This window comes from Lagopus muta, chromosome 2, assembly GCF_023343835.1.
Source record: "Lagopus muta isolate bLagMut1 chromosome 2, bLagMut1 primary, whole genome shotgun sequence".
NCBI lineage: Eukaryota > Metazoa > Chordata > Aves > Galliformes > Phasianidae > Lagopus > Lagopus muta.
In genome coordinates this window covers 36566824-36586642 of record NC_064434.1, presented here as the reverse complement: position 1 = coordinate 36586642, position 19819 = coordinate 36566824, and positions in this window count along the sequence as shown.

Below are 19819 nucleotides of genomic sequence, written 5' to 3'. Positions count from 1 at the left end.
AATTTTTCCTTGCTTGCTGAAAAAAATAATCCTAACTCTAAAATGCCAAAGCACATTTTTTTCATAGATTAGATTTAACTGTAATCCAAAATAGATTGGATCTCTATGCAAGAAAATACAAAATATAAGAAATACATTAAAAAGCCTGAAAGTAAATCTCCTTGTACATGCAGACACAATTTGGCAAATAAAAACTCTGAAAAGCACTTGGGTTGATTCTGACTTCTAAAATTAACGGTTAACAGCAATTTGGAAACACTTTCAGGAGTAGATTTTCATATCAGTGCATTACCTCAGGCAAGTCACTAGAGTTCTTACCTCAGTGAATGTGTATGTGAACTAGGTACAGTACCCATCCTCTCTGAAAAGTAAAATACACATTGGCTGGGATAAAACAAAGGTTTGATATGTTTGACTGCATACATGGACAAATGCTTTACCTTAATAGCTGCATATAATTGAACATCTGTACATATAATACTATATTTATGATCAGCAAAAGGAACATATATTCTTTATCACAACACAACTTTATTTGTATGTGTTCAAACATTTAAAAGCTATTTATTGTGTACAAAAAATGGTAACTATGGGGTCAGTCTGAGATTGGCTGAGATTAGCTGCAGGCAAAATTGGGCCTTCTACGTTGAGGCTAAGTTACAGTAAGGAAAACCACCCATGAGGCATCCACCTTGGAAAGTGGTTGTTCAAGATGAAAGACTTTCCTCTGTGTTCATACTGTTGTAGGTGTCCTAAAATTTCCATCAGAATGTGTGAAGTACAGATTTTCATAAAAATCTCATATTGAGTGCAAAACAGTGGTTTATCATTTGTAGAATTCTGTATAAATGATTTAATGTCTTACTTTGATGGAATATATTGAGACATTTATTTAGGACTAAGCATAAGACACACATAGCCTTACAAAATTTTCTTCAAATATCTTAATTGTTTGAATGAAATTATCATTTCGTGCAATTCATTTTATCAAGCACATAATAAAATATAAGACATTTTATTCATAAATAAAAAATAATAGCTTATCATTCATTAGAGGGTCTTCTTAGGAAAGATTTTTCTTTTTCTGACTTTGTTTCACTTTTTGTTTGACCCTCACACAAGAAATATCTGTATATTAATGAATAGAACATTAAAAATATTTCCCTTTCCTACTAGAATTAATGTTTTGTTGTCATACTGCACTATAACAAACATATAGACTATCAGACCCTTATTTTGATCTTTTTCATCAACTATAATGGGTACAGAGTCAGTTGTTTCTTTTATATGTTTGTGATCTTAAACCTGTAAGTATCAGATTAGTGTTTGGATTTTGCATTTTTATTTATTTCATTTTATTTTTTATTTTTATCATATTTTTATGTGGTTGAATATGACCACTGATATAACTCAATCTAAATATTTAGACCTTGCTTTGGGTTTGGATAGAAATCCTTCAGCAATGAAAACTGTCCAAAAAAATGATGTAATTAATTCCTCTTTAATGTGATGTATTTGCAGAAGGCTTATTCTCCTTTCATACATACTGCTGATATTGTTTGATTGTTACTTTAAATAACATCACCAAGAATAGCATATGAAAGCACTTTCATGTTGTAATAAATGGGAATAAAAACTATTTAGTACCTTGCACCAGTGCTGTGTTTACAGTCACTACAAATCTCACACAAAACCAAAATTACGCTGTAGTCCATTCTCCTTGTGAAAGCACATTCTATGCATCTCTCAGATAAATTACTTCTTATTTAATCTGTCTAATTTCTAAAGGTATTCAACTAAGTTCTGTGTTAAATGGAATATAGGACAGTGGACTTTTATTTTTATGCACACACTTCTAATCTTGCTTATTCATAAAGTTTTTAAAGTGCATACATTGCAAATGGATTTAAAGTATCTGAGCTGTAATTACTGTCATTAGTGCTGTACCATCTGCATCTTTCAGGAACCAACAGATTGAACTAATCACCAATAATTGTTTTCAAGATGTTTAGCACATCTTAAATTTAAACATCAAAACAAAACTTATATTTGGCAGTGATTTCTGTCAAAGACTTCTTTTCCTCACCTCTTATGTCTACACGATTTTGATGTGCTGGATTAGGCACTGCATGAACTTCTCTCTTAGCTGAAGATTGACATACAGTTTTGGAACGCGTCTGATGGTTTCTGATTTGTATTTTCCCCTTAGTAGCCCATATTACAGAGTGATCGTATATCACTGAAGCAGTTCAGAACTCTTTCTGGGACCATAGCATGAAAATTGAATTACTCTCCAATACAAACACAGAGGTACCTTCTTAAATCATCTCTTGTAGTCACTGAAGAAATGACTGGGGAAAGTTTTATCAGTGTAAATCTATCACACCTGACAAAAAGAAGCAGACCACTTCCGATTTAATAGAAGTTAATACAGTGAGCTAAGATATAAAACATTTTTAGATAATGTATAGGTATGCACTTATAATAAAAATTTTACTTCTTATTTTGTCTAACACTTTCCTTAGTTGTTAAGGTTCCTTAATGTGTTTGGTATCCTCTTGTGAAAATGACTGGAACATTGTAATCCTTAGAAATATAAATACACTTAAAACATTTATTCAGTATTTCCACTTAAGACTGCTGGAAAGAAAAATATTTCAGTTAAGCTTTATTTTTAACAATTTAATTTACCAATTTAACAAATTAAAACTATAAACATTGTCTCCAGGCTTCTCAGTGTTTTCTTCCTTTCCTTTTTGACTTTAAATTTGTATCTTGAAAATTGACATTAAATTTGGATCTTGCAGGCAGCACTCTGCATTTGAAGCCTGTTAGTGTGGAGCTACTTGCAGAAAAGAGACTTTAGATTGTAAACTCCTTAGGGCAAATGTGATATTCCATCAATTTGATTTCCTAGTTCTCACAAAATATACTGATGCATCAGCCCTCATAATCTTAATTATATTGTACAATCTTGGCCCAAATGCTGCTAATAGAGTACCAAAAGTCCTGTCTCATTCAACTCTTCAGTTTTATGTGCTTAAGACACAGCTTAGTCTGAATTGCTAAATACCAGAGATAAAGCCCTGATATTATAGAAGTTACCTCAGATATTTATCACACGTTCCACTGAAGGAAAATGCAAACTTGTCAGACCTCTTCATTCATGCTCTCCTACATACAGTAGGTGTTTCAGCATTAAATCTCAAAAACACTGTATTCTCGTAAACAGCAGAGTCAGAACCTCAGCTACATTATAATAAAGAAATAGTCCTATTCAGTATCTGGTTCATAGTGTTGGAACAAATACCTAAATTACTACAAAATTATACTTAGCTAGAATCTTTTTAAGGACAGAATCAGCATAACTGTTTCATTTCTGGTCAGGAAAACACTTTTGAAGCAAATCACTTAGTTGTTGCTGTTATTGATCGTTATTTTATGTCATGAAAAGGTTCTGCACCACATTAATATACATCCCTCTTAGGCAACATAAAACTGAGTGATTTTGTGTTCCAAGAAAGCATTTTCCAGCCACTGACAGAGATTCAGGCTGTGGAATCAGACTAGAACTGGAACAGAACTGCCAAGAGCAATTGTTTCACTCTTAAATCCACTGCTATTCCACTTTTATAATTATAACCACAGATTGCAGATTTATTTGTTCATTTAATAGTCACAGAATCACAGAATTCCTTGGAATGAAGGAGATATTCTTTTTCATAGTAGAGTCAGTTAGAGAAGGTAGCCCAAGTCCGGATCTTGTTGCATGCTGAACATATTCACAGAAGGAGAATTTACAACCTCATCGGGCAGCCTATGCTAGTGTTTAACCAACTTCACTGTAAAAAAGTCAGATGTAAATTAGTGAGTTTCCATTTGTGTCCCATCTGTTGTCCTGCCACTGGACACTGCTGAGAATCTCTCTTTTTCATAGGATACTTACACAGTTTCTACATATCCTCTTGAGATTAACCAGTCAGAACACTCTCAGCTTCTTGAGATGTCACATATCCTATTCTGTTAATAGTTTTTGATGGACTCACTCCATTTCATTTAAAACTGGTTTAAGAAAGTCTCAGTAAAGAGGAGAAAGCTTTTCAAAACCTAAGAATTTCCTCTAATGAACAGTTGTATCATGCTAAATCAGTTATGAATATATGTATCAGTATGTAAGTACCTGGATAGTGGAATACCGCTGAATGTGTTTTAAAATACATACAGTAATGTGTAACTATAACATTTCGTATACACAGAGAATTCCTGAATCATGGAAAGATACACAGCTTTGCAACATAGTCAGAGCTAAGCCTAGCATCATCACAATTTATAATTACCAATGAAAAACTAGACTCTTAAATACATTACAAAAGAGTTTACGTTTTGTAAAACTACTGTGTACAGAGCCTCAGATTATAATTTTGAATTCTATATGCTTATATTTAAAAATAAAACACTGAGTTTTTTTTCTTTATCACATAGAGAAGCATAAACATATAGGCATTTCTTCTAAAGCATGTATTTTTTGAGAAATCTGCTCAAATTTGTGAATCAATTAAAAGAATTAGGATATGTTCACAAAATAATAATAAAATCAAACTATGAAGCATTTAGTTTATAGTTTTAGTTCTTATCCATGTTATACCGTCTCTGTTGTCCCTAATCTGTCTTTGACTATAATTCTAAGATATAGCTTATATCTCATTTCAGTTAAGAGCATTAGAAGGTGGTATGTATTACACACTGGGAATCTCATATAGAAAAGTTGCCGTTTATTCTATCTATATGAGTTATTCGGAGTACTTACACGTAAAAGATGTTGAAATTACACTTGCATTATACAATAAATATATATTTTTAAATATTAAAAACTGAAAAATTGTCAGACAAGGAATGCTACTTCACTAAAGTCATCTCTACCCTGAAGCACTAATACATCATAAAATGTAGAGGGAAATGTTAGTTCACAACCAATATACACAGATGTCATTTGGAATTCAGAAGTAGCTCATAGCAACTTATATCAGCTTTTCAATTTCTGCTGGTTACAGCATGAATCCCATCCCACACTACGTATATCTACGAACTACCGAACAACATACAAGCTTGCTTTTCCTTAAAAATAAAGAATATCGGCAATTTTTTTGCAATGCATTATATATATATATGTCATGTATTACATGTATTGTCAAAAGATTTAAAAGCAATACATTTAAGCACTATTAATTTACAGTTGTGGAATCTATTGAATCACCAAAAAATTAGAATGAAAAGCAACATATTGAAATAGTATTTTCCATTACAAATAAACAACCTATTACATGAAAGCACTCGGTGAACAATGGATTTTAGAGGGCAAACAAGAGAATTTCACTGTTCTTATATATATATATATATTTTTTTTTTTTCAAAAGAAAAAATAACACATCTACAGAGAGACCTTGGATACAAATCTTATAGTTCAGCTGTGTAACTAGAGAGAATAAAAATACAACTGACTGATTCCTCCTGGCTAATACTTTAATTGGTACAGTACATCACACTCCAACTTAGAAGAACTGGGCAATTGATCTCCAGTATTTAAAAAAATATTCTTCATTATATGCCTATAGCTCCTAACTGAAGCAGTCAAGATAACTTTAAGAATTACAAACTGTGAAATAAACACTCTCAGTTTTTTTGCAATCTTATCTGCCTGGTACAGGTAAGTAATATCACAGGTTTTCTTTTTTCTTTTTTATTGCATGCTGAGTAAATCAGAAAAGTAAATTGTCTTTTATCTTAAATCAATCTTGTTGCTATATGAATACAGAACAATCTCAAGATGGCCTCAGACTTTATGACTTGTTAAGATTGTATATTTGTTTTGCATTGATAAGTTAGATCAGAAGTTGATGAATGAGGTGTTTTCCATCAGTCACTGTTGCAGAATACAGTGCAAAGACATTGTTTAAAATCTTTGTTGACAGTTATCAAGGAGTTTGTGCCAAAAAAGAAAGAAAAACACTATTTTGTGTATATATATGTATATACATATATATATATGTATACATTTTAAAATATATATTTATATATATATATAGGACAGTTAACAGCAGGCTATTATCTTGAGCACTGCTAGGATCAGCAGCTCTCAGATGGGATACTTAAATAAACAGCTACTCTTAAACAGAGAAAATTCTAAAATGCAACTAGCATGTATAGCTAGCTATTCTTGGTTTTGAATAAAATATACTAATAAACATATATTACAGTGATGAAAATGATCTTGCTGTAATCTATAAAAGACTATGAACCCTCATGGAAAAGTTTAACACAATGACATTTTGTTGTTGATTATCACTTTCTGTTTGCTTGTTTTCTTTTGTTGTTTTTGTGTTAAAAGAAATAAAACATAACAAAGTAAAAAGCTGTTAGACACTTGAAATTTTAAATTACTTTATTTTAATGAAATTATTTCATTGGCCTCAGACCAGATGTTTCAGCACTGGAACACTAAGGAGCAAGCACTCACTTTATAGCAATAAACTTCACTTATAAATTTAAAACTTTATTATTTATAACTATTTTGCATCTTTCTTCTATATTTTATTTGTATTTTTTTCAAATATCTATAAATAAGCAGAATATTCCTGTTCACAAAAAAACGTAAGGAGAAATGCATTGATATTTTAGTTATTTGGGTGGTAGATAGTAATGGAGTCGTTACTGCTGCTTAGGTCAGTGCCTATTCAGAATGTAATCCATGGATTACAAACACAGTGAACCATAGCAGATCCTGCTATATGAATGACTGCTGGTATGCATAAAAACCTGTCATTCTTCAGATAATTATTTTGTCTAAATTTAGATGCGTACTGATGACACTATCAAAAGTATTTTTGGTTGCATTTATAGGATTTAATTTATGTTAGCATTAATTGACTATTACTTCTGTCATGGAAACAAAACTCTTTATAACTGAATTATATATAGCACTAGAATGGGAACCGATGTGACTATAACGTAAGAAAAAGTAACTGGTTTTTGGGTAATGAAGAGATTCTGCAAAAACTTTCTTCACAGGCTCTGAGGTTATATTTCACTGTACTTGTTTTTAGTTTACATTTTGGATTTTTTTTCACTAAGATTCTAAGAAACAGCTTTCTGGAAAAAAAGAATTGCTTTTCTCTAAAATTATTCTAAAATACATGTATCTTGATGTTTTGCTTTTGGTAGTGATTTTACAATACTAAAGGATTTGTTTCTTTGTAGAAAAATCTTTTTCAATTATTGTAGTGATGTTTTGGTTTTGGTTTAAACCTAGACTCAGTAAATGAAAATATAGAGATTTATTTTCTTTGTTTTGTTGTTTTGTTTCTTTTTACCAGATGGATATTTTTGAGGAAGAGATTTTTTTTTTCATATTGGGAAATTATAGTAGTTATAGTTACCCTATAACTACTTTACTGCTGTAATATAGAAACTTACTATTTACCTAACCTAAATTAATGCATGCTTCAACAGTAAAACTTCTGTCAATTGGGCCAATGGAGAAACTTACAACGAATAACTGACTCCCTACTTGGCATGTAACAATAAACTGCAATAATAGAGATTCTTACTTCAATGGCAAAAAATTTTGCTGACTGGAGAGGCCTAGCAAGTTAGTACATGAAAATGTGCAAAGGACTTCATAAAAAAAAAACCAAACAAATAGTAAGGAATTCTCATCCATTTCATTACAGTGTCAAAGATTCTTCACCGTTCTCTTAAACAAGGGCTCTATATGTTATTCTTATAACATATGACATTACATATTACATAAGTATGACATTACAAAAATCCCATCATATGTGTATGTTAAAACTTATTTTCCTTAGAGTGTTCAGCTGGACAATATTAAAGCAAAGCATTGAGTTTATTGAAATTAATATGGCAGTGAGAATGCAACAACTTGATGCTTTTATTAGAACCAATTCATTAGGAAAGTGTTTTGTGGTTGGATATATTCATTATAATAGCATCATAATTTTTCTACTTGTGTTGAAACCTTTACAGTATGTGAGTATGTGTTGTATAGATTTTGTGCAACTTCTGTCATTTTTAATAGATAGTTATCAGAGAAGTTTCACTCCTGGTAAAATGGTTTCACACATACAAGATTATGTGAAATACAGAAGAAAAAGCAAAGAAGAAAAATCCCTATGTCTACCAAACCTAAAATCAAAATCATGCTTAAGCTGAAATTACCTAAATAGAAGAAAAAAAAAAAATTAAAAAAACCACCACCATCACAAAAACAATAAAAACAAACAAACAACGACATCAAGTCCCACATATTTGCCTGGAGAAAAGGAGGGAAGCTCCTGAGGAATCAATGAATCTCTGGTCATTTACAGAAGTAGTGGTTTTGAACTGTTATGTATAATGAGTTTGAGACTCAAGTAGACACGAGAGTTTTTTATCAACAGAGAAATGATTCTGCTTTAGGCAGATCTCTGAAACAAATAGTTGATACTGAACACTGGATTATCCTAGGTACTTCAACACAGCTGTTCTCTTTTCTAGGCAGCATTTTGCCATCTCATTAATGTTATACCTTTCTGCACTTTCTTTCTTTGTAGAGTCATTTTGATGCCATTCTTGTACAGTTATTTAATTTCCACAATGGAATTATGGGCTGGGGCTACAGTTTCAACCACTACAGAGCTGCGTGCTTCACCATTTTTCATTGTGGAATGCATGTTTTTTTATTGATACTAGTGACACAAGACTATTTATTTAATGCTTTCTGCTGTTAATTATGCAAGTACAAAAAAGTATAAAGGAAAATTACTTCAATACAATAGAGACCACAGTCTCTCCTATAAATGTTTTATTACGTAGGTACGTTTTTAAGCAATTTGAATATCTGAAAGAACACATGCTTCTGTGCCCCAAGTTGAATTTCAGAATCAACTTGTAAAGTCTTTTATTTTTACAAGTTTTCATTGTTTCATTAAAGGCCTATTTTTTTCCTATAAAATGTTCAATAACAAAATATGCATTGTGTAGCTCAACAACATATGCAGATTTGTTTGATTTTGATCAAACAAATAGATATAGACAATCAGACAGTTTGATTGGTTATTTTCCTTAATGATGCTACTTTAAAGGTCACGAAAAGTATAGGAACTTTATCCAGATGGATAGTCAATTTCAACATTGTACAGTAAAATATTTAACTACCTTAAAATACATTAAAAGAATAAATCTTAACAAGTTAGATCCCCAAATAAGTTCCATGAGTTCAGATAAAAATACTGCAGCCAAGCCAGGACAGGCAAAATACTGTCTCTCTAAGCTTCAGAAAGCATGGACAGTTCACAGAAGATACATTGTTGTGGATATACTACACACGCAATTTTTGTTTTCCCAAAGATATCACCACTAAAAAAGAAAATCACTGGATATAGAGGGTGATGGAGACATGGGTTGGCATCCAAATACCCGTCATGATGGCTTGTGAGGTCACCAACCAAGGGACTGTAACATCAGTGAAAGATGACTCTGACCTCACTTACTCTCACTGTATAAATTTGAGCACCAGCAGAGTCCAAGGTGGACTTGTGCCTGGACTCTAGTCGAGCACCAAAGCAAACAGCACAATTTCTCTAGCATATTGAAACCATCCACCCTCTACTACATTGGATGCCTATTTTTTATTCATGTTGAAAATATAAAAAAGTTTAACTATGGTACAGACAATGCATATTTAGTTGTGGAAAATCTGCTTAAATCAAGAGTACTTGATGTTTTCTTAAAACATCAATAACGACATCAAAACCACAAATCAGCAAAAACATTGTAACATTTCACAATAAAAAACACACAATAAATAACAGACAATATAAAATCATGAGGACTCATACTCTACAATTTTGTTATATCATAACATGGAAAATATATAATTGATTACTTGTGCTGCCATGGATAACCACCTAATATAAAAAAGCATAATTCAGTGAATATCTATAGGACTTTGCTATTTCATGTTGATTTTTTCTGATAATAAAATATTAAATAAAAAATTAAATGGGAAATATCAATTACAGTGGTATATTTTCTGTAAAATTATCTTCATTATCCTTTTTTCACTGAAATAATATTTTAAAAATAGTGCCCAAATATCTCTAGAGTTGCCCTCTAATCTTCTGCCTCCTAATTTAGAATTAAACTGTGATAGTTCTCTGTAGTGATGTAGAGAATATAAGGAAGTAAGAGTCTTTAAGGGTCTTAGGCAAAGCAATTGACATGACATGAACTACAGGCCCTGAAATAGGATCATATACTAAGAATCAGAGCTCTACAAAACTAGAATGAATTCATGGAAAAACTTACACCTTCCCTGATACTGTGTGCATAAACTGATTCCTCTGAGACTTTTCATTGCATTCACAGATGAAGCCTGTTACAATTTTCTTTCTTATCAATTCTGAGGGAAAAATGCACCCCAAAATGTATGAAATTGCAAGCAGAAAAATATTTTTTAAAAAAGGCAAATCAGAAGTTATGTCCACAGTTCCACAGCTGGATAAGTGGTCAAATTACTTATTTACCAGAAAAATGCTTGTGGAAATACCTCATCTGGCAGCAATGATCATAGGCAAAAATAACTCAAATTAAAAAAAAATTAATAGATCATGAAAGAAATTTAATAGGATAAAATTTAAGTCTACTCTTGCATATATTTTTACCAGTTTTTTGAACTGAGTTTTCTTCTCTCCCTACCTGAAAAAAAAAAAAGAAGCATACAACCCAAAAAAATACAAACAAACAAACAACAAGAAAACTATGGATAAAGTCAGACTTAAACAATTAAATCACTTTTTTATGATTGATATTTTCTTTAGACTAGATGAAATAGTTCCCAGTTGTGAATATTTACTGTAAAAATTTGATAGGATCAGCAGTAAATTCCAATTCTAGTAAATCCAAAAGAGAAATAAAATCTATCCATCTACAGCAGATTACTTACAAAGAGAAAACTATATTCTGATAATTTACTATTTATTTGGATTTACTGTGAGATAACAGTGCAAAATTATCGTGTTTAATACCTTTGGAGAGGACTCAATTTTATCACAAAATAAAGATAACAGTTTGAAGTTACTTAATATCTTGAATTAAACTCTTTATTTGTGCTGTTTTGTTTTGTTTTCAATTCACTGTTACATCTTTGATGAGGAATTTAACAAGGGGCAGACAAAAATGCTCACTGTCATACTCCAGTTCTTTCTATAGTGGAAACAGGATTTTCCCTTGTTCTCTTTGTTGCAAATCCCTCTGCAAGTATACTTGGCTTTCTTCCTCTTCCTAGGAAAATACGTTTTACTAAAATTTTCTGGTTAATAACGATCAAATGTAAAGAGAAGAAAATCATTATTACGACATAAGAAATTATACTGGAAAATATTTATATTATCTAAGTTTAATCTCATTAAATACTAGGTTATTTTGACTAGACTTTTAAAATGCATTTTTCTATGTGCAACAGGGAAAGAAAATGTCCTCTAGAAAGCAGTTCAGAAACATAGTACATTAGTGAGAAAGGCCACCTGTAATGGAAAGAAAATTATTTTACATAGATATAGTGTCCTTCTGGGAGTATGATTTACCATATGATAATATAATTTACAAAATCACAAACCAGATGTGATAAGAATTAAATGTTTGGGCATTGAGCTTTGCCTTCCCATGAAGAAATAATGCCATACTATTTCACACATTGCATCAAAGCAGTGGGAAGCAGAGAGAAGAAAGAGAGACCATTCTTTATATGGAAATGATGTCTGCACAGACCACCATTTATCTTGATCCTAACATAAGCTTATACTCACTGGAAACAGCAGTTTTAGTCTTTCCACTTTGCTTGATCCAAATTATATATGAGTTCTCTCCTTCAAACTAAGGAGACAGAAAGTCCTGATATTTTCATTAAGTTCCTATCATAAGTCAAGATAGTGCACACAGTGAAGACCTGTGCTTTGGGTACAATTTCTTTGTACAATTCTATTTCCCTAATTATTACTGCAAGATACCCATGTGCTCTTTAAAGTAGTGACAGAAAGGAAAAAGAAAATCATCCAGCCATTCAGCTATTCTTAGGGTTCTGTTAGTTAAGATGTCAGTGACTGAAGGTCTTTTCCTGAAGGTGCAATTTCTCACAGCTTCGTATTATAATATTTTATAGAGTATGTTTGAGCCCAGAAACAGGGAAATTTTGAGCTAAACTTCTTAATTGAATGCGTGGTATTTTCTTCCTCCTTTAATTGGTTAGATGCTTTCTCTTTTTCTTATACAGGTGAACGTTCAAGGGCAAGAAGCCTAACATACAAAAAAAAAAAAAAAAAAAAAAAAAAAAAAGAGCTAAATTGACAGACATACTACAAATCTGCAACTCAGCTGGTGAAAACAGAGAATATGAACTGATACGCAAGCTGCAAAGAAAATCTTGACCCAACACCGTTGGAAAAAAGAGCAAGCCAAGCAATTTCAAAATTAAGGAATCAAGGTGAACTTGGTCATTTGATCACTTGCCTTGAAGCAGTGCCAAATATTTGAAGGCAAATTGGATTTGCAGCAAGGAACTTCAGCACATCAAGTAGAAGATGAGCCTGACTTGAAGAAAAAAAATCTATGAAGAGGTTGAAAGGCTTCAGATGAGATCCTCACTCTTGATAACATTTCCTTGAACTGCTCAGGTTTCTCAGAGGAACTACTAACTTATTCTGACTAAGCATCTGAATACCTCATGAGAGGCAAAGATTTGCTTAGATATGTGGATATATTTGCCATCTTGAGTGACTGTGCAAGTGCACACACAGAGTTTATTGGGTTATTATACTACCTAAGGTCTCAATAAACACACAAAGTTTTAATGAAACATTTAAAATGAAAATAGCATACTCTGACATATACATAGGATGTTCTACAACAGCTACAAAGATTACAATAACAGTAACTGTTCAACAGAGCAAATCACTAGCTAACATTTTCAATACAGTCACCATCATTACCTATGCATTTTCACCAGCAATGAACAAAATATATGTGACTGCTCCGAGTGTGTCTTGTCTTTCATGTAGCTGCTGCCATTCTGAAACTTGCTATTCTCCACCCTCGCTGTGCTCACATCCATCGTTTGGTCTTCAGAAACATTCTACAAGCAACAGTGAATGTCAATGGGTACAATTTTTTTCCACATGGAGGAATTCAGTGACACACCTTTGCTTCATATACACTTCCATGTCAGATATAATTGCTGCCATCTGTCACACAGCAACAAGATATGATGGAATATTGGCAGGAATGTTCATCTCTATTGCCATATTATGAATATCTGTCTCTGAATTTGTGGGCAAATATAATAAAATAGGAAGCATTACTTTTGGAGCAACCTTAATATATAGATACATGACTACATCCACAAAGAATTAGCCATTTAATTCAACTGTATGGCAAAAAACTATTTCCATGACTAACCAAGGATTTTTAGAAATTTCTGTTCGCATTTTGAGCATAACTTCTAGCCACAAAAATATCATGTCTTTTTAAGACCAAGAAAGACAGAGATTTAGAAGGATTTAGTCTTCTCCAATGAACGATGCAAAACCATGCATGTAGAAATGCCACTGCATAATGATTTATTTTTTAATTTTTGAACTAATTTTTTACTACTTCATCTCTCTATAATGAAAACAGTTGCACTGAAGAATCTAAGAAAGGGATAAGGAAAACTAGAGATTAAGTTGTTTTTTTTTTTTTTTCCCCCTGAAAGGAATCAAATGCTCTGTGTTAACATGAAGCAAGAGAACACTGTGCCCTGCCTATCCCCTTGTCTCAGACCTTATGAACCATTTTTTTTCTCAAGTTTTCTAGCAGTTCCTGTTGCAAGTGCAAGGACACATTACAGTGTAATGACATATAATTGATAATGATGAGGAATAAGATAATACAGAGAAGAAGTGAAGTCATGTGGAGTTATACAAGACAGCAGCTTTGGAAAGGACACTTAACTAACAGCAAGGAAAATACAGGACCATATCTGTCATAATTAGCCCAGGAGCTAGTTAACATGCTTTCTGCAAGGAGTACAGAATGTAATACTGAGAAATCATAAGTGGTTGGCATAGGAGAATTAGATGTCTCTGAGTGTTTCCTATAAACAGCCTCATGCCTCTGAGATAATGCTCTTAAGTAAATTCAGACTTTTTGGTCTCTTGCTTTATTCCAGCTTGATACTTCACTCATGCTTTTATTTTATTTCCCTAAGAATTTTGCGTAGATATTCAGCACATCACATTTGCAGTGATTTTGTGACAGAAAGGAACTAAACAGAAAAATTTAGCAACATTTTTTCCAGTGGTCATTCTCTTCTTAAGTAGATTTTAAGAGTGAGTAATGGGATGCTGTACCCATTGCTCTGTGATTACCCTTTCTTTTCACCCACGGTATGCAGCCTCAGTGTGGCTGTTGCTAAATATGGTGGAAATTCTCATGACGTAGGCCTGGATGGAGGAGGAGTAAGATTTGATAGAGAACCTTAACTAGTGTTTTTTCCCACTGTTCAAAGATTGCTACTGATCTTAGAAGACTGGACATCCTGTCCTTTCTGGTATTTCCTGCTTCTCGCATTCCTATACAAGGCATGGCATTCTTACACTACAATTTTGTCCTGAAGAAAAAAGCAAAACTAGTCAATGTACTTCACGTACCACTCAAGGGAATTAAGGAATTACACAACATCTAAACTTCAAAATGAAATGCTTACTTTGTCAAGGTTGTGAAACACCTTTTGAAAATGTAAGTCTTAACTATAAGAGAGAATGGTGCTTATTTGCTTATTACTTATTACTTATTACTTATTTGCTTGTTAACCACCAAAAATTTGCTCTACTATTTTATAATATTACAAATACAATACACTGAAAAAAGAATGCAGAAGAAAAATAGATGAAAGAATGCTTTTAAAGGCTCGTCAGATTACTTTGCATTAATCACTTAAAAGATTAAAAAGACCAGGAAACATACAGATTCTGTGAAACTTGTCGTTACCGTAATACTTTTCAGAAGTATAAATTCACTATAAATAATGCTTACAATATACATTTAAAAATCTTTCTGATGGGTCTAGATTTTTGTACCATACTTTTACTTGTATTTGTACTCTTTTCTAACTAGCCAAGAAAGGACCAATACCAAGAGATCTGACACAAAATAGCAAAGATACACTTAACCATTCAAAAAAAATCATCTACTTATACATCTAGAGTGCCATGAGAACTACTGAATTCTCAGCTTTAAGTCTGATTTGTTTTGTGAACTTTGTTGAAACATTTAACCTTCCCAAATATCATTTTTTCCATTCTGTAATAATAGACCATCTGACCCACATGAGTGTGGAGATGCTTAATTTTATTGAAAACTTTTATGTACTTGAATGGAATATACCACATGTGAGACTGCCAATTTTAATTTTTTCAATGGCTATTATTGTTTTTTTTTCTGTCTCTTTAGGTTCAGCTTCTGGAATAATGGGATTATCTGAAAATATTTGTTTTCATTAAAAATATTGTTTCTAGAGGGAAAACACATCAGAAATAATTGTTAGAGCTCAGTATAAAGGTAACTAACTTCTGAATTTTCTTTTTACTGTTTTGTTATCTGTTTTGTTTTCTGTTTTGTCATATACACACTGTCTGCTTCTAAGGAAATAGATATACAGTTTTATAGGAGACTGGTTTTTGTGTGATTTTTTTTTTTTTTTTTAAATTTTTGTGACAATCCTTACAGGTTATATTTTAAAACAGAACAATCTACTTTCCTCAAAGACAGTATTTGAGATGTTGAAGGCTGAGTGAAAAGAAGCACCTTCCAGAGGCTGAGAAATCATATCTTCAGTGAAGGGAGAAATCCTTGTTACCCCTCTGTACTTAGTATTCTCCCTAAGCAGCAGTATGCAGAATTTTATATCCCTTTCTTTAATGCTTACTTCTGTCCATGAATTTTGCATGAAGTCTTGTGTATGTATATCCTCTAGGGAAACAGGTGCTGGGAAAGTTATCTAACTTATCTGAATTAGAGACACCAAGACTTATTTCATCTTATTTCATTTAAAATTTTCCGTGCAGTCACCATTGATTCAAGAATGATAATGAGAATTGGGAAAGTATTATTATTGTAAGTATTAAGAGCCAAATTCATCCCTTAACACACATATCCCATTGGCTTGAGACTAAGATGATTGTGCATTTCAGTGGTCAAGAATCTGCATGAACAGAAAAACATTTTTAGCATAAAAATGAGGGTATGTTTGTTTGAAATACTTGGATGAAATAGAGTAAAGCAAAATGCTCTATCAACATCAGCTGAAATTCCGCCTGTAGATCTACACATTCAGTCACTAATTTTCATGATTCTGATAATCAAAGAACAACACAACACAAAATCAACAAAAAAGTGCTAGTATGTACAAGAGAGTATAATAAAAACACTTGGAGTGCATTAAAAAAACATGGCCAGTATGTCAAGAGAGGTGATCCTTCCCCTCTATTCTGCCCTGTTGAGCCCACATTTGGAGTACTGTGTCCAGTTCTGGTCTCCCCAGTTCAAAAATGGGAATCTCCTAGAAGGAGTTCAGTAGAAGGCTACAGAGATGATTAATGGCCTGGGGCATCTCCTTAATGAGGAAAGGCTGAGTAATCTGGGTCTGTTCAGCCTGGGAAAAAGAAGTCTGAGGAATGATTTTATGAATGTTTATAAATACCTCCAGGGAGATGGAAGGCAAATGGATGAGGCCAGGTTCTTCTTGGTGATGCATAGCAATATGATAAGGAGCAATGGTCTAAAACTTGTTCATAGGAAGTTCCATACAAGTATGTGGAAGAATTTCTTTAAGACAAAGATGACAGAGCACTGGAACAGGCTGCCCAGAGAGATTGAGGAGTCTCCTTCTATGGAGATGTTCAAAACCTATCTGAAAGCCTACCTAAGCAATCCATTGTAGGAAACCTGCTCAGTGGTCTCTTGAGGTCCCTTCCAACCCCTACAATTCCATGATTCTGTGATTTTCGCTCCCTCATACAATACTTAAAACTATACCAATTTTGATGCTGCATTAATGTCCCAATTGCTGCCAAAACAGTGTTACTACCGCACCAGTGTTGTTATGGAGTGATGAGAGCTTGCTTAAAACAAAGCCCCTCTACAGGAGAGAGCTGCTGCCTTCATGGTGTGGCAGCAAGGGGTGGGCCGGATCCAGAAGAGGTAGCCTGAATTAGGCCAAGGGTTATTCCATAATGAACAACAGTATGGGTAAGGTAATAAAACTGTATGGGAGTTGGCTGGAGGACAGTCACTGCGTGGAGTGGAGGTTGGCGTTGTATGATGATTTATAAATGCTTTCATTCTGGCTATATATGTTGTTATTACTGCAGTTTTTGTTTCCATTTTTCTCTTCTGTTATCTTAAATAGTTTTCATCTCAACATACAAGTTCTATTTTGTTTCCAGTTCTCTTCATCATTCCACTTGAGAGGGAGAGGGAGCAAAAAGCTGCATGGTGCTGAGTTGCTGCCATATTAAACCACAACAATTAGAAGCAATAAAAATCAGACAGAAGTAGTTTTAATTCTTTACAGCAAGATAATATAATTTTCCATTAGATTATTTAATTAAATCTACTGTAAATTGCAAAGAACTAGTGAGACTGGAGACTTTTTATAATGGCATAATTGCATCAGAGAACAATGGAAGAGCCACTGATCTACTGGGACTTGAGTACAAGGCCTTTGACACAATCCCTCACAGTATCCCTCTCTCCAAATTGGAAAGACATACATTTCATGGATGGACTATTTGATGGATGACAAATGGGTTGCAAGACTGTGCCCAGAGAGTAGTGGTCAATGGGTCAATGTGCCAATGGAGATCAGTGATTAGTGGTGACCCCCAGGGGTCTCTGCTGTGATAAATACTCTTTAATCTTCATCAGCGACATCAACGGTGGGATTGAGAGTACCTTCAGCCCTTCAGCAAGTTTGTACATGACTCTGAGTTGTGTGGTGCTGTTGACATGCCAAAGGAGTAGCATGCAGAGAAATATAGACAGGCTCAAGCAGTGGGTATAGGGAAGCCTCATGAGGTTCAGCAGTGCCAAGTACAAGGTCTTGCACCTGAGTCATGGCAAATCCCTACTGTCAATACAAGCTGAATGGACAAAAGAATTGAGCATAGCTCTGCCAAAACAAACTTAGGGGTTCTGATGAATGGTAAGCTGGACATGAGTCAGCAAAAGATGATGAAAAATAAAAATAAAATGGATGGCTACAACAGCATCATTTGCACTTCAATTAAATAAAGAAATGCCATTCAGATTAAAACTAATTTTCATTAGCTAATTAAATGGTATCTGGTTTTCATTCCCTCAAATACTCTAACCTGACTGATAGCATCATCATACACTTTCTACAGAAACTTTCTTACGAAGTCAGAAAATTAAATTGGACAGAGAAGAAAAGAACAATCCTCCTCACAGCATTTCAAATCATAAAATGCACTGAATTCATTCTCTTATCTCAGAAAAAAATCAGTGAGGGATCAGGATTTTACATAGAAACTTGTCATGTTTTTATAATTTTGCTATCAGTATTCCACATCATAACATCATGTAAAGCATGGGTAATCAGACGAAGTCATCAAAGCTGCATGTTAATTCTCCAAATCGTTCAGATGGTTAGCAGATTCATATATTCACCATATAGAATAAAGATAGAATCAGTGTGTTAAAGTAAAAACTCCATCATATTCAACATACGAAAATAACTTCACATTGAAATATTAACATTCTATATTATATTTCTTATTATTTACCTATGAAACTTTGAGAATTATAATGCTTTAGAACTTCTGCATTTATCTCAAGTTAGTTACTTCCTCTTATAGTGGAGAAAGAAAGAATATAATAGCATTAAAAAAAATAATATATTTCTGGGTAGAGATCCTCTACCTTTCCTAATGGAGAAACATTCTAGTTTTATAAATAACAGCAGGCTAGGATGATGAAATATTCAGAAAACAGCAAAATTATGTAAATAAAATGGAAAGATTCCCTGGTAAATACACTTCAGTCAAATTCCACTTTCTTTTCCAGAATATTTTTCTCTCTGAACAGTAAGAATTTAATCTTGCTAAAGGTTGTTTTCCCTGTCATTCTCACCCCCTCTCCCTCCCCACAACTCTGTTGTATTTTATCATTTTCTTCCTTGCTTTCTTTCTTTATCATAAAAGCATTTTTAACAATGCAAGTTCTAAAGAGCCCTTTAATTCATTAGGCAAAGACAGGCAGGTGACAATTGATAAACTCAAATTTGAAGATGTTTGTTTGCAACCGTGACCACTGAAACCAAGACAAAAAATGCTCTCTGAATCTCTTAACACAGAAGGGAATCCTACCAGTTACTGTAATTCATGTAATTCACTGAGTTTTGTTCTTGATTGAAGAAAACATCACTCTTATTTTTCCTGCTCTCCTTTCATTGAATCCTTATTTTACCACTGTCATAGAAACACCTAAACTAGTATTTGACACAATACAAAGAGTTAGAATGAGTGTAAAAGAATGTGTAAAGTAGAAAACAGCAACTTCTGCCCCAGAGCAGGCCCAGTTCGTATGGTTTCACCCTGTCTCTTGCCCAGCAAAGATTTTCATTTCTCATTTGTGCAGAATGCTGAATCAACCACTACAATATTAAATGCAAATAAGTTCTTCCAAGGAGGATGTAAATATTAATATCAAA